We start from the raw sequence: 16,700 nt of genomic DNA, 5'->3' as shown, positions 1-16,700 counted from the left end.
GTGGTACCGGATCATCCGCCAGTAACTGAAGTGCATGCAGTGAGTGGGGAATGAGCTATCCTCCACTCAACCCTTGGCCCCACTTGTCAAATGCAGCTGAAGCAGCACCAACCCATTTCACTCTCCCATTTCTCACCCTCCCCCTCTCTCTCTAAAGGAATAGGAGTGAGGAACAACTAGAGAGAGAAGATGAAGGTTGGAAATGGAGATGAAGGTGGAAGATGAAGTAAAGGGATGCAATCCAAGATCATCATCTCATCAAGGTCAAGCCATCCATATCTTATGATCATGGTTAGCTCATGATCCCACATTTCTTTAGTTGAAGATTTCTCACAAACCCTAAACTCAACCTCTCATGCATGTATGGATCATGGATTGTGGTGACCTCTCATTCATCACAAAGGCAAGGTTTGTTCAATCTCTCATCATGAAGTCTAGCATCTCATGATCCCCAATCTTGGAGTTGAGCCCTCTTGCTCAATCTCATGTATTTATCACAAGTGGTTCGTGGGAAGAGACTTAGCCAAATCACTAGATGCACTAGATAGCCAAAGCCAAAGACTTAGCTAACCTTACCCTAGCATATCCCCAAGGTCATCATAGAAGTCTAGTACACATGCATGGATGTTCACCACTCCAAAGTAGCAACTAACCAACCACAAGAGCATAGAGCAAAGGTTCTATCGCCCGGTTGGCGGAGTGTCTGCCGAAGCGGCGGAGTGTCCAATAAACCTCCCCAATTTAGTAAACCTCCAAGCAGAGGCACCTAGACCTCTATGAGTGTGAACAACGGAGTGCCAGACTATTGATCATAGTATTCACTAAATTATAAAGACTCATAGCCAGAAGAACCCAAGAGCACTTAGTTCCTACCAGATCACCCGTCACTCACTTCGGAGCATCCGATAAATTATATATAGAGTAATCTAGTAACCCAAGAGTGCCCAAAACCTATCAGAGCATCCATGAATGCCGTGGAGCATCTGTTAGAGCCTGAACAGAGTCAACCAGAGATGACTCACACTGGCACCCGGCACAGCGGAGTGTCTGTCAGTTGGACGGAGTGTCCGTCAGTCATAGAGAGAGTGTGTTTAATTAACAAGCTTACCCTGACAAGCCAATAATACTAATTAGTGTCCCAAGCCAGCAACACAATAGTAGACCAACCATTAGATGTCACTTCCTAGGAACCAATGGTGATCTATCCACATTCCTTATCATCGTTCCGAATCACCGGTGAATCTCTCCAATAGGATCTCTCTCGCTCTTTTCAGGAATCGTCTCGATGAGAAGCGCATATAGGATGTCATCGTCAGCTTTAGATGTCTAAATGGCAACACATCAGGTAGGCACCCTACTATTACAACCCCTACTTTGGATACTTATCAAGTCACATTATGAGTTATGCATTGCATGTAGAGTTGGATAATGAACTCTTTTATATAACACTTAGAGTTACTCTTTAATCTGTTAGAAGCCTCTCATCTTAATAATGGGAATGGGAACGCTTAATGCTTATTACTTAGTTGCTTGGGCAACGGTAGAAGTCAAGCATGAGAAGGGAACTCATACTCGCGCATGTAGGATGCTACACCTTGATAATTAACTACTAAAACCAATGAGGGTACAACTTGACCTATCTAACCAACAGAGATAAGGAATGATGTCCCTAATGTGATAATCTTGATGAGACCTTGGATATCTTACTCACACGAGGGGTAGGTCATCATGACTATGTGATCTCAGATGACATAGCTTGTGGAGCAGTAAGGACTGAGTATTGGGATACGTAAGTCTGAGTAACCACCCATACAGACCACATGTCGTGGATGGGATCGACAAGCCAAGTAACTAGCTACGACCTATTTATCCGTGAAACTAGCAAGGGGGTGGCGCAAGTCGGGAATGTCCGGGGCATTGACCGGGAACCCTGTTGAACCTTTCATGTGACACTCGGGCCAGATTAGGGAAAGGTTGGAGAACATGAGGCAACCCTTACTACTGGAGCCAGTGTATGGTGGTTAGTCCCGTTTTCCATGTGGGTATAGTTGTACACCTCTGTAGAGTCTTGAAAGCCTAGAGTCCTTCGGGATGGAACTATTTGGTTGTTCTTTCTTTCTATACCCATGGTAGAATGAATGATGGACTATGAGCACTTTTGCTATAATGATAAATAATGAAATTCTAATGTTGAGCCTTGCATGTCATACCCTTAACGAATGTCATTGCTTTTTGCAACCGTACAAATGCCTGATAATTACCCTATGCATCCACCAAATCTTATATGTTGGAATTAAGTCCTGCAAGTACGCAATGTACTCATAGTGTAGCAGTTAAGTTGTTTTGCATGTAATCAGGGCATCTCCCCGAGACTAGCTCCATGAATGCAAATGTTAGCAGACCTTGGAATAGGTGTTCTCCAAGATGAGCTGCGTGTAACTCAATGAGTAGATGAGTGACAAGTGTGGCAACCTAGTATAGGGATAGAGTTGATCAGAGCATTAGATGTAGTAGTCACCCTATTCTCTTAAATCCTATTTGTTATCAACAATGTTTCAGGAACAAGCATGAGATTGGAGCGTGTATGTGATTGAGTTGCCGGATATGCATTGTATTGAGCTGCTATGTTGCTTAAATTGAGCTGGTCAAGAGAATGGCACTAAATTTAGGTGAATTAACATGATGGGTACCCCTAGAGGATGGGTATTGGAGAAGCTAATTGACTTACACCTGCAGTCCTCATACAAGGCATCGTTCAACTCACTCGATATGCACTTTGGCCTTCGACTTCAAAATTTTACTCCATGCTATAGGCAAACCCTAAGTTGTTTTAACTCTCTTCTCTAGCTAATTCTAGCTTCTTCTCCTTGACACTATAGGTTGCAAAGATGTCCAAATGAGTTGTTTTGGAAAGAAATGGTAGAAAGTTAGTGAGTGTTGTTATAGGCTTAAGGTTTATAGTTATGGTTTACCTAAGTGAGGCATAGTAGGAACCTGCTAAAATGCCCCTAGATCAAACATGTCGTATCGATAGCGTCGTTAGATTAGTTCTGACACCCTTATCTAGACCTTCGAAGTTCCCTATCAGGTTCCCATCGTTTGTCATGAGAGCTCGGGTATCTTGGCCTTATCTCTCAATTACAGTTAAGCAAGATAGACAAGTAGATATACATATATAAGAGAGTGACGCACCAAGCAAGCCCAAAGGTTCAACCGAAGGAATTCAAATAGAGTATCAAACTTGTCACATCGAAGGATGACACTCTAGATAAGCAAGTAGTATTAGGTACAGCATGACACGAGTATGCCCAACACCCTGAGCAATGAAGCAAATCAAGTTTAGAGTATCAAATAAATGCTACCTCAAAGGACCAGAGTGAAACCAACTCTGAAGGATGATGACGATGAGGCATGATGACGATTGCTGGTCTGATGAAGTCTGGTGATGCTGCTTCTGCTGTGGTGTCTGCAAGTATGACAGAGCATGGAAGGCTCCTAGAGGAATCATCCCAGGCTATGCACCTGCAAAAGGGATCAAACATAAGTCATTAGTAGGAGTTTGGATAGCAACTTAGAAGACAGATGTTACTATAGGTTATGGTTGGCAATAAACATCAGTGTGTTTAAGACACCTACTGGGAGAGCGATAGTTCCCTATGGCATCTAGGGCAATGGACGCATCTGCAGCAGAATGGGCTCTGCATAATTAGTAAGGGTTAGAATAAGAACAATTGTAAAGGTGAATAGAACTTCTGCAAATGGAATGTAAGCAAGTAAGAAGAGAAGGAAGGGTACCAATCATAGTGCCAGTAGATGGCGTTAGGCAACAACGATAGACGTGCTGGTAAAAGGCGTCAAAGGATTACTTAAGTTGTCCAGTAGCATGAACTTGGGTGGCAACCTCAGAGCGAAGATGACCCAATTCCTCCTTAGTGGCCATCCTTTCTACCTGATCGACCAAGCTATTCAACTTGGTAGTCATCGGATCAACAAAGCTATCATTAAGGAACTGTTCCTGCATGATGAACTTCTCATCCAAAGCCTAGCACATTGGGGTAATTGACTCTAGGAACTGAGTGTTGAGGCATGTGAAATATGGAACAAAGTAATCTTCTGGTGACACCGACACACTAGCACGCTCTCCAGCTATAGTTACAACTATTAGCAGAGGAACCTCAGCCAAAGGCGAGTCCTCTTGTTCCAAGGCCTCCCTCTTGTTCTTGAATGGATGGAAAGCCTTGTGCACCACGTCATCAACATCCAAGACAGCTGTCTTGAGGTTGAACAATGCCATGATGTATGGCTGGAAGACCAAGGCACCTCTCCTGTAAAGTCTGCACTCTACCATCCTAGCGGCCATCCACTCAACCTTGTTCAATTTGTCCCTAGAAAAAATAGCTTGGATCACCTCATAGTAGGGAAAGTGAACAACATCAGAGCTTCCCACCTCAGGCATGATGGTATGCCTCAGCATACTGAAGATCAAGGAAGGATAGCTCTTCAAATGCTTGCTAGCACCATGCTGATGTTTCCTAGTTGGATAAAAGACATAGTCTCCTACTCTTGCATTGCTGGAAGGTCACTCACAGATTTCCTAGTTTTCATTTCTGCATAATCAAGACCAATGATAGAAGCAAAGTACTAGAATGAAGCAATGAAGCTTTTCTTGCCAGTTATCCACGTCAAACACTCATCCTCCATGTCAACTTCAAGAGTGGCATAGAATTGATGAACAATGGACTCATTCCAATTGTGCCTAAACTCCATCACCTTGTGAAGACCCATGCCCCAGAAATGTTGGAACAAGTCCTTGATGCATGGGAATTCTTCTAGATAGGCCCAATTGATCCATCGACTCCTTTGCATAGGCCTGTGGATGGGTTCACCCAAAAAGAGTTTATACTGCATGGACGAATGGAAGTAGGCAGAAAAGGTGTCACTCTCCCCCTGGTAGCACTTCTTTCTGCAATCCTCCTAGTACTTGATGGTGCTCTTCTAGGAATAGTCAATCTTGGGTCGATTTCCCAAATGAACGGGACAAACCCCATCTTCATCATGCTCATCATTACTAAAGTCGATCTCAACCTCATCAAAAGGAGAAGCCTCTCACTTAGATCTACCTGCTGGACCCTTGTCATGCCTGAGAGTTTGCTCATCCTCCTCCTACTCAAGCATGGCCCACTCCTCATCATTAATGACACCAGGCAAAGTGGCCCTTTTAGATCTCCTCACGTGCGGTGTCTTCCTCTTCTTAGGTGGCACCACATGCTCATGAGATGCCTGATGGCTGCTTTGCTCCATGATGTGTGGTTTCTTTTGGCTAGAACCCCCACTGGATAGGCGATGAACAAAACCGGACTTGTGGATACAAACACAGAGTGAGATCGCAATTCAACTGGCTCAAAAAGGGAAAGGTTTTAAGAGGGAAAACAAAAATAGAAGGCAATAGCACATTTGCTAGCTCAAAGTATTAATGGTATAGTACTACAGTCATGTACCATGTTCCCTATGGACCTAAGCATAAGATGGACAATGAGAATGTTTTTTAGAAATGGATTGGTAATTGACCAGGGAGCAACGGAGTATCCATTAAGTTGATGGACTATCCGCTGAAGCTATAAGCCTAGTGCCTAAACCTAGATAGTACTTACTGGAGTCTCCGACGTAAGTTACAGAGCATCCATTAGTCGTTTGGCAACATGTAGAAAGGAATTTAAGTTACAAACTAAACATGACGGAGAGTCCATGGTGACCTAGGACCGTCCGCTAGGGTCAACTTGGAAATGACTAACTGTTCAAGAGTTTTTCTTAACGTCCTAAGGTTTTCACAGAGCATGCTGCCACGACGGATGGAGAGTCCGTGAAACTTTGATCCAGCACAGTTTGAGGAACCACAATACCCAACAACTCCCAAGATCTACTACGTCGAGCAATTTCCAACAACCCAAGAGTCATCCACTAAACAAATTAAGTATGCTCTACCTCTTCACCAAGTGGGATTTCAACAAAACCAACCCTATCCATAGATCAAGCAAATTATAGCTGGTTTACCGTGGAAGAAAGAGAGGAGAATGACCGAACAAAGAAGGATGCTTACCTTCCCATCTCAAGAAGCTTGGAAGCGTAGAAGGCAATCGGAATCAACAACAAAGATGACCTAAAGGCAAGCGGTGGGTGGCTTAGAGGAAAGGAACAGTGGAAAAATGAGGGTGAAACCCTAACCGTTTGGTTGTAACCCCTTATATAGCCATGAGACACTAGATCGTCCATCAAAAGCAGCGGAGTATCCAATAAGTTGAGAATTTGATAGTTAAGCTTTGAGGTAGTTATAGAACCAACGGAGCATCCGACGGATCTATCAGACCATCCGATATTAAGTAGTAGAATGTCCTCTACCTTCGGTGACCCTCGAGAGAGAGAAATCACAAAAACCAAAAAAGGCAATAGATGGACCGAAGGGAGAACTTTTAGAACCTGCCTAGCTACAAAATTTTCCTAATGGAACCTCGGGAAAGATCAAGGACGAGCTTTTTCTAAGGTGGGGAGAGTTGTAACGACCTGAATTCGCTACAACCACCTAGGCTCTCAATTTTGGATAATTGGAGAAGTTTCTGCATCAATCCCTATGGGCATTTGGATACCACAGAACTTGCAGATGTACTGCTTTTCTATTTCACCAGATGACTCGCATGTTTGAAGTGCATAAACTTAACGATAGTCAACACAATCACTGAGGAGCACGTCATCTCACCTAGGATGTCACTGGTCAGGTTATTAATCCTTGGAACAAGTGAGTTGGCCCCATTACCAAATCTCAAGTGTATGGATCAATTCCATGAGTTCAGAGACCACCGGACAATCCGATGTGATACAGGATCATCCGCTAGTGTTGGTAGTCACTAACGATCAATTCCGACTGCTGATTAATATCCAAAAAGGGAGAAATAAACAATCTTTTGACACATATGCCTTTACTATTAACATAGTTCCACTTGTATTGGAGGAAACATGTTTTGTAGGACAAGAATTTGAATACAAGTGGAAAATAAATGAAATGCGCAATCAAGCAAAGCGTAATGCAAATTCCACACCAAAGAGCCAAGTAAAGGCCCATGAAGAATCAGGGCCGAGCACTGACGTGGGAAGGGCCCAGGCCCATCTAGGAACTGACCACACGAAGGCGGTCGCAAGACGACCCAACAGGATGCAGGCGCACCCTAGGTGCGGCCGCACCCTCGCTGCCACCTCTTAGGCCCACGCTTCTCTAGCGGTTGCATGCCGCCATGCATAGGCGGTACCCTGGTGTTTCCTTATTTTCCAGCACCAAACCGACCTCCATGTCACTATATAAGAAGTAGTGCTCATACTCAACAACACCATCATTTGGAGCCTCTACCTCACTACTCGTCTCTTGTGCTCATTTAGTTTTAGTAGTAGTATTGTGAGCAAGGCAAGAGCTACTAGGAGAGCTTGTCTCCTTCGAAGAAAAGCAACACTTGGTATGAATATAAAGAGTTCTTTCATAGTCATCCTCTCATACTTATAATATAGCAATGCATATGAACTAGACTATAATTCTAATGTTATGTTCATGATATATGAACTAGTATATAGTTTGTATACTATGATCTTGACATGTAGAACTTCATGCTTAATCATTCATACATCGTGTATGAGTAGAATTAGAGCAAAGTTGAGGTGGTGGTTCATCGTGCCTTCGGATGTGCTCATGTCCTATGCTTGTCGATCCGTAGGGTCGGAGTCCTAGGGGTATGTGGGTAGCTTCTATGTAATTGGGCGTGGTTCTTGGGTACATGGGAGTAGGTGAATGCATTTCCTACTCCACGGTTGAGTGGTAGGTGGTAGGTGGTGAAAGCCCTGTCCGTCCCTTGTAATCCCCCATGGTTAGGTAGGGTGTAGGAGTCTAAATTGTCACATGAGGTTGCTGACAGACCAGTACTCGGTGGCCTCCCGACCTATCTCGCACTTAGTTTTAGCTCTAATAATATAACTTGTATGATTATCAGTTGTTCCTTGCACGGCTATATTAGAACATGCCAGCTCCGCTTAGGAACATTCATTTATTCTTCGTTTTCCTTTTACCCTTGAGGTTGCCCCAGATGTGTGTCCACTATCCATGAAATACCATTTTTACCCCTATCATGTACTATGGTCCACTATGCTAGACTCTTATACCTTGCCCTCCATTGGGAAAATATAAATAACGATACCCTGAATACTTCTGGGTGGAATGCTACAATGATAGATCCGTGCGCTTGCGGATATTCTCTGTAATCATTAAGAACTATCATAGTTGGTGTTTCTTGGCGTCGTTGCTAAGATTAAGTCAATCTTAGTAATGTTGTTAAGAAATACCAACAGGCATTTCTAGCGACATTGCCGGTGATGAACTTAAAACCTCCTTACTTGGTGATTGCGCTAAGAAATGCCAACAACCAATAACTGAACTGCATGCAATGAGTGGGGAATGAGCTGTCCTCCACTCAACCCTTGGCCCCACTTATCAAATGCAGCTGAAGCAGCACCAACCCATTTCACTCTCCCATTTCTCACCTTCTCCCTCTCTCCTTAAAGGAACAGGAGTGAGGAAGAAATAGAGAGAGAAGATGAAGGTTGGAAATGGAGATGAAGGTGGAAGATGAAGTGAAGGGATGCAATCCAAGATCATCATCTCATCAAGGTCAAGCCATCCATATCTCATGATCAAGGTTAGCTCATGAGCCCTCATTTCTTTAGTTGAAGATTTCTCTCAAACCATAATCTCAACCTCTCATGCATGTACAGATAATGGAGTGTGGTGACCTCTCATTCATCACAATGGAAAGGTTTGTTCAATCTCTCATCATGAATTCTAGCATCTCATGATCCCCAATCTTAGAGTTGAGCTCTCTTGCTCAATCTCATGTATTTATCATAAGTGGTTCATGGGAAGAGACTTAGCGAAATCATTAGATGCACTAGATAGCCAAAGCTAAAGACTGCTAACCTTACACTAGCATATCCCTAAGGTCATCCTAGAAGTCTAGTACACATGCATGGATGTTCACCACTCCAAAGTAGCAACTAACCAACCCCAAGAGCATAGAGCATAGGTTCTATCGCCCGGTTGGCGGAATGTCTGCCGAAGGGGCGAAGTGTCCGATAAACCTCCATGCAGAGGCACCTAGACCTTTATGAGTGTGAACAACAAAGTACTAGACTATCAATCGGAGTATCTGCTGAATTAAAAAGACTCACAGCTAGAAGAACCCAAGGGCACTTAGTTCCTACCAGATCACCTGTCACTCACTTTGGAGCATCCAATAAATTATATATAGAGTAAACTAGTAACCTGAGAGTGCCCAAAACCTATCGGAGCATCCGTGAATACCATGGAGCATCTGCCAGAGCCTAAACAGAGTCAACCAGAGATGACTCACCCCAGCACCTAGCATAGCGGAGTGTCCGTCAGTCAGATTGACCGAGCACCTAGTCGAACCTTTCATGTGACACTCAGTCGGATTAGAGAAAGGTTGGAGAACATGAGGCAACCCTGACTACCAGATCCGGTGTATGGTGGTTAGTCCTATTTTCTGTGTGGGTATAGTTGTACACCTCTGGAGAGTCTTGAAAGCCTAGAGTCCTTCAGGATGGAACTATTTGGTTGTTCTTTCTTTCTATACCCATGGTCGAATGAATGATGGACTATGAGCATTTTTGCTATAATGATAAATACTAAAATTCTAATGTTGAGCATAGCATGTCATACTCTTAATGAATGTCATTGCTTTTCTGCAACCATACAAATTCCTGGTAATTACCCTATGCATCCACCAAATCTTATATGTTGGATTTAAGTCCTGTGAGTACGCAATGTACTCACGGTGCTGCTGTGAAGTTGTTTTGCAGGTAATTAGGGCATCTCCCTAAGACTAGCTCTGGTGAATGCAAAGGTTAGCAGACCTTGGAACAGGTGTTCTCTAAGAAGAGCTACGTAACTCAACAAGTAGATGAGTGACTAGTGTGGCAACCCAGTGCAGGGATAGAGTTGATGGGAGCATTAGACTTAGTAGTAACCCTATTCTCTTAAATCCTATTTGTTATCAACAATGTTTCAGGAACAAGCATGACATTGGAGCATGTATGTGATTGAGTTGTCTGGTATGCATTGTATTGGGTATGTGTGTGTAACTCAGCGCAAAGCTCCTAAAGAGGACTTGCTACGTGCACTCCTGGGGGCCTCACGATGTTATGTTGCTTAAATTGAGCTGGTCCAGAGGATGGCACTCGATTTAGGTGAATTAACACAACAGGTACCCCTCAACTTGGAAGATACATACATAGATAACCACATAAGCACCAAACCAGAATTAAAGGACAACCTAAACAAAATATGAGTCACTCCACCAAGAATAAGTTTAAGGACCACACTTTAAACATTCGTTCAAATGTCTAATGAATAAAACTAAATTACTATGGTTTAAGACACAAAGTCCCTAGATGAAGTGTGCGACGTGCAACTAATCCCCTTCCCTTCCAAGCAAGCATCAAGTACCTAGTAACATGCTATTTAAACCACAAGTTGAATTAAACAATGATTTATCGAGTTTTAGTTATAGAATAAACAAGATATGATATCTTTGTAATATGAGTGACTTCCAATTTAGAATACTACTATATGATAGAGATTCATAACAATAGGGGCATTTAACTTCAATATACTCCATGAATGCATATGAATGCAATGCAAAATGACTCCTACCTCCACTCCCAATAAGGTGTGGAGCTACATCCCATGATGTTTTACTAGTATGGTCAAGATCATAGGTCAACGACATTACTTCTAATGCAAATGATACGTTGTTGATAGTAGTTATCAACCATCCTAAACCATCAATAAAACTTTTATAAATGTATGAAAATGATCACCATCATAGGTTTAGGGGTTTAAACTAACAAATTCCATGAGTTTTGGTGAATCTATGTTTTCATCAAGGTTTATCTAGAAAACCATCAAGGTGGATCAAATCATCAAATTTAATCATAATTGTACGTGACGAAGATAACTCCAGAAGATTCTAGAGGACACTAGAAGGCACTCCACCAAAGCAGGGCATGAGAGCATGCCAAGTGGGGCTGGCCGGCCCCACCTATAGGCCAGTTAGCCTAGAGGACCCACAGGGCAGCCTTCCCTTCTATGTTGGTTCCTCCACCACCTTAGGGATTGCATCTACAATGTTCTTTCAAGTTAGTTTGATCCGAGGGCTCAGGGTTGACGCTCCACCCTATATATACCAGCCCCCGCCACCCACTAGCATAACCCTGATCCAAGTCATAAGTCAAGAGGGATCAGAAGTTAGGGTTTCTAGTGAGAATAGAATAGATCTCCAATTCTTTAAGTTCTAGTAGAGGCTAGCTAGCAAGATTCAAGTAGAGTTGGGATATTGCTTAGGATTCCAGATTCATCGTCTGGAGGCTGGTAAAGCCATTATATCTCTTATATTTTGTGACTTTGTGCTATTTCAGTACTATGTTTCTATTTATTATGTTCCTAGTTTGATTTGGTAGTATGCTTGATATAGTCATGATTGATAATGAATTTATGCATAAGTTCGCAAAGCGCTTAACTCAGTACTCGAGTGAGTTAAGTGGTCAACATTATTGTAAGCGCGGTGCTTAAATACTGTTTACCTACGAAAGCATTCTACATTCCGAGCCATGTGGTAGATCGCGATTGTGACACTCTTGTTGAGTCCTTTGTAGTCCACTCCCCACTTCAAGAACAAGTAGGACCTGGTTGCGAAGGGAATCAAGCTCTGTTCTTGATCTTCCTTATTAATGTTCCTTATGCTTAGATATAGAGTTAATGATGCTATAGATGACAGTATATACACTAGGGTGTACAAAAGACAGTGAATAAGAAATGACTTAGGAATCTTTTCTCTTAACTAATCTCCTGCCTAGCCACACTACATTCATGAGTATCTATTTGTATCTCTGGATTATTATCACTGCCTTACACTTATCATTTATTTATCATTTGGCTTACCCCTGTTATAGCATGAGAGTTGAGTTAATGATCTTATCATAAGTATACATATCTGTCAATATCTCTAGCAAGCCCATTGCTCCTCCCTGTGGAAAAAATATAAATAACGATACCTGGTATACTCCCGGGTGAAATGCTACAAAGGTATATTATCTATGTGCTTGCAGATCACTTCAACATATATGATCTTTCTAAATTTACAAGTGTTCTTAATAATTACCATCCAACATTTTTGGCATCATTGCTAGGGATGACAACCTAGTAGAAAGTGATGTTAAGAAATGTCAACACTCGCAAAAAAACTTCTAATGCAAATGAATGATGCAAGACACATGGCGTGTGTTGCTATAAAAATTAACATAAACCTCCAATGATACTTCAACTTCATCTTCAAGGGTATGGGCTAACCACTATGCAACAATAGCATCATCATAAATAAATAATTAAGACAATAATTAAAGAAAATTGAATAAATAAAGTTCACAAAGCTTGATTATTAGTAGTATGACAATATTATAGACATTATGTTGTACATGATGAAAGTAACAAACCAAAACGGTAGCAAACCATTGCTACATTCACTTGCCTCTTTACCAAGGAAGATAAAAAGTACTAGTGATGTTCGGAAGTGCTACCATATGATCACAAGCAATTCTCGGTACAAACACAATCATAAAAGCAAATACAACAACAAATACGCACTATAGCACCCCCAAACCCGACATTTAAGCATCTACTATTTGCACTACCATTCATGACAATAGCACAATCTCTTCTCTTTTTCTTGGGGCTGCACAAATAGAGCTGCACTCATGGGGCTGGACTGAGGGGGTTGCTAGACTGGGGGGCTGTAGCATGCCTATGCAAAGTCATGTAATCACAATCATTAGAATTTTCTTGCATATGTATCATCTTCATGAAATTCAGCATCAAGATTTGTCCCAACACCATCATTTTCAGACCTAGGGCTCTACAAACATCAAGAGGGATTAAAGATCAGATTTCTATGCACTAAAGATCAGATTTACCATATGATGTCATGAATTAGAGCCGTTCTGTGAGATGTTTTCCATATTTGACCTTTCATGCGCTAACCTTTCATGAGGGAGTTTCTCTTCTAGCTCCACTATGTGCTGTTGTAGAGCTGCTTGCTCAGCTTCTGCATTTCTATGGGCTAGAACTTCCATTGGAATCCTTGCTGGTGTGTAAGATTTCACCCTTGGGGTACCAACACTTTGGGGAGTTGGTCCTAGACCCAAAACACGCACACGTCCTTTTGGCTCTTTTTCTCCACAAGCAGTAGCAAATGCATCACCTTCTTCGATTGTTCTTTGTGACAACTAAGGATGTTCTTCAATAATTAATTTTAGTTTATTCTAATAAATATATAGAATATCTTTGTTAGTACACCAGAAAGTAGAATTTCATGCTGCAATAATAGTTCTTGAAGAAAAAACTTACACTGATTGGTTTTGCAGGCTGTAACAGAACTCCATTCTTTCTCGTATGTGTTTTGATATACAGTTCATCTCTTTGAGGAGGACGCCCTAGTTCAACACCCTACACGTGTTTCACTCTCAGTACTCAGAAAATGCAGCACTTTAGTGTATTAAATAAAACTCAAATATAGTTTGACATACCATTTTATGCCCTGAACAAGCAAAGCTCCTGCTACCTGATGTATGATGTATGGTCAACTTGGCACGGTTGGCTTTGGCTTGTTTCGTGCGAGCCTATGACAAACAATATAAATTCTACAAAAATATTGTTGAATTCATATATTAGCTATACTTCCTTTAGATTCTTTGGATGCCCAATACTCTTTTAGATCATTCCAATCATCATCATTCAGTCTTTCACCATGTATTTTCTTTAATTGTTGTTCTGTTAATTTGTCATAAAGAAACTGCTTCTTTAGGGTTGATTTAAATTCCTTCCATTTCTTTGCAGCAGCATTCAAAAACCAGGGGAAGGCTTTATCATCAATATCATAGATTTCCTAATGAGATATGGAAAAATAGCAAATGAGTACTTAGATTTCAGCATACTTGGCCCCCAGTAGCAAATAAGTACTTAACAATTTTTTCAGCATACTTGGCACCCAATAGCAAATAAGCACTTATAGTAATAACAATTCAATGTGCAGCCAACTGATATTTTCAGCATACTTGACATCCAGTACCAAATAGGGACTTATAGTAATAATAATTTAAAGTGCAGCCAACCAACACATAGCTAGGACATACCTTTAAGTCTGTCCATACTGCCATCTTTTTCTTAGAATCAACTTTCCTCCAATCAGGACAAGCAACTCATAGTTTCTTTCTCACATGGCACCCAACAGCACTAGAAAACTTCCTATAGTTGTCTCCAACAGGCTGACCATGTTCATTGACTATAATTTTTATGTAGGGATGCCAGGTGGCCTTTCAAAGATGTCCTTAAGTAAAGTGATACTTCTTCATTTCCTCTTCTTTTGTGTAGTGCTATGAAAATCTGCTATAAATAATTTGGAAAATTAGAAGCAAGCACAATGGCAAAGTAGTTTTTATGCTACAATGAAAAAGGAGAGGGGTATGCTACATGACCTTCATTATCACATAAGAAATCTCCAATTGGTTCACATTCCAAATCTTGTTCAATTTGTTCACAATCCAAATCTTCTTCTTCAATTTGTTCATTCACATTCATTGCACGGTTTGTTTGTGGCCTTGGGCGCAAATTATGATCATGGGTTTCTCCATCATTTGTCTTATGAGTTCTCTACAAGGAAGTAACATGATTTATGTAAATAGTTCTTATTGAATAAGCAAAGACATTGCAACAGAACAATTTACATAAGAGATGACCTTTGTTCTTTTCTTAGCTTGAGGTTAAGGATTAGGCAGAGTAGGGATGTTTAAGGAAATCAGCTTCTCTTGGATCTTTGCAATGTTTTGAAGCCTCAGCATCTCACACTTGGTAAGGGGGGCATCCTTACTGTTTCCTCTTCCGCTTGCCATTTATTTTCCCGAAAAAGGGCCCAACAATTAGTTCAATACAAAGGATTAATAAAAAGATCAATAACATAATTATAGCAGCAACACCATTTAAACAAAACTTACTTTCCAGACTGTTTCTTAGTTTTTTTGGGATCAACAATTGTACCATCTATGTCAATTCTAACTAAAGGGACCACCCCATTTACAATATCCACAGTCACATCTGCACTTAGATCATGCAATGGCCATACTAATCCAATATCATTATATGTGTGCTCATTCTCTAAATTATCTAAGTCATACACATCTCTTGGTTTTGACTGAACAGCAGTGGACCAATCATTATCATCAGGAACATAGTACACTTGAATTGCTTGTGATGCTAGAATGAAAGGCTCATCAGATATCTTTTTGTCTGTATTGAATAAGTGCTTAAAGTTAACAGATGTGATCCCAAATTTATCAATTTTTACCCATTTGTCCTGCACACGGTTGTCAACCCAATCACACTTGAAAAGCACAACACTTCCTTTGTGGTTATAATTTAGTTCAAGAATCTCCTTAATAATCCCATAATAGATATTGTTTCTTATTATAACATCCTTGTTATTGCCCCCCTCAAAGGTTGTTGCCTCAGCAACTACAGCAACTCCACTATTTTGAATAGGTATTCCCTCATCATAGGATTCTGTGTGGAAACAGAATCCATTAATACTATAGCTATTGTACTTGTGTGCATTCATCATTGGCCTCCTGGCCAAAATTTTGATCTCCTCTGGTCCTTCCTCACATATTTCTTCCACCTGTGATTTTGATAGACTACTATTTTTAAAGTAAATGTGTCATGTGTCTCAATATCAAGTGCTAAGTTTTACTTTTAGTTAAATGCAACCTAAACCACTCATGAAAGGATTCATGATGCATGCGGTTGATCTCCCATTTATTTTTAAAGCCAATAGAGCAAAGGTACTGAGCATGCTTACTGCAAAGTTTATTTGACTTTAAGATTGGTTACAAAATTGATGATATGATGTATGTGATTTGAATTACTTACTCCAAGTATGGTACTATGTTGCCATAGTTGAACAAAACATATCTATGAGCTTGCATCCAAGTCTTGTGGTCTAAATTAAATGTGCATTTTCTAGTCAATCCTCGACCAATGCTACGAAAGAAAGGAGTTGTACTATCATCTTCATCTTTTCTAATTTGGTGGTACAATTGTGTGGCACTTGGTGAAATTAGACCACTCCATAATTGAACCCTTAGGATGACTTTTTGTACGTACAGAACCCTGATAATGTCAAACATGTAGTAGGTACACATTTGTATCCACTAAGATGCATATATAGGCTATGATAGTTACCTCTCTATAGGCCACATGCTGTGAAAATGGACTGGACCATCTATTTTAGCTTGGGCAGGAAGATGTACCATCAAGTGTACCATAATATCAAAAAAAGATGGAAGGAATATAGTCTCAAGAAGGCTCAAGGTTTCAGCTATTTCAGCCTGCAGACTTTCCATATCACTTATTCGAATGATAGGAGCAGAAAGTTCTTGAAGAAATAACATATACAAATCACTGTAGCACTAACTATTTCTAGTAATAACTTTCTCACAGCAATTTGTAGCAAGTGTTGTAGAATAATGTGGCTCTCATGACTCTT

The sequence above is a fragment of the Miscanthus floridulus genome, chromosome 12 (genome assembly GCF_019320115.1).
Source record: "Miscanthus floridulus cultivar M001 chromosome 12, ASM1932011v1, whole genome shotgun sequence".
NCBI classification, from domain to species: Eukaryota; Viridiplantae; Streptophyta; class Magnoliopsida; order Poales; family Poaceae; genus Miscanthus; species Miscanthus floridulus.
Note: the sequence above shows the minus strand (reverse complement) of the source record.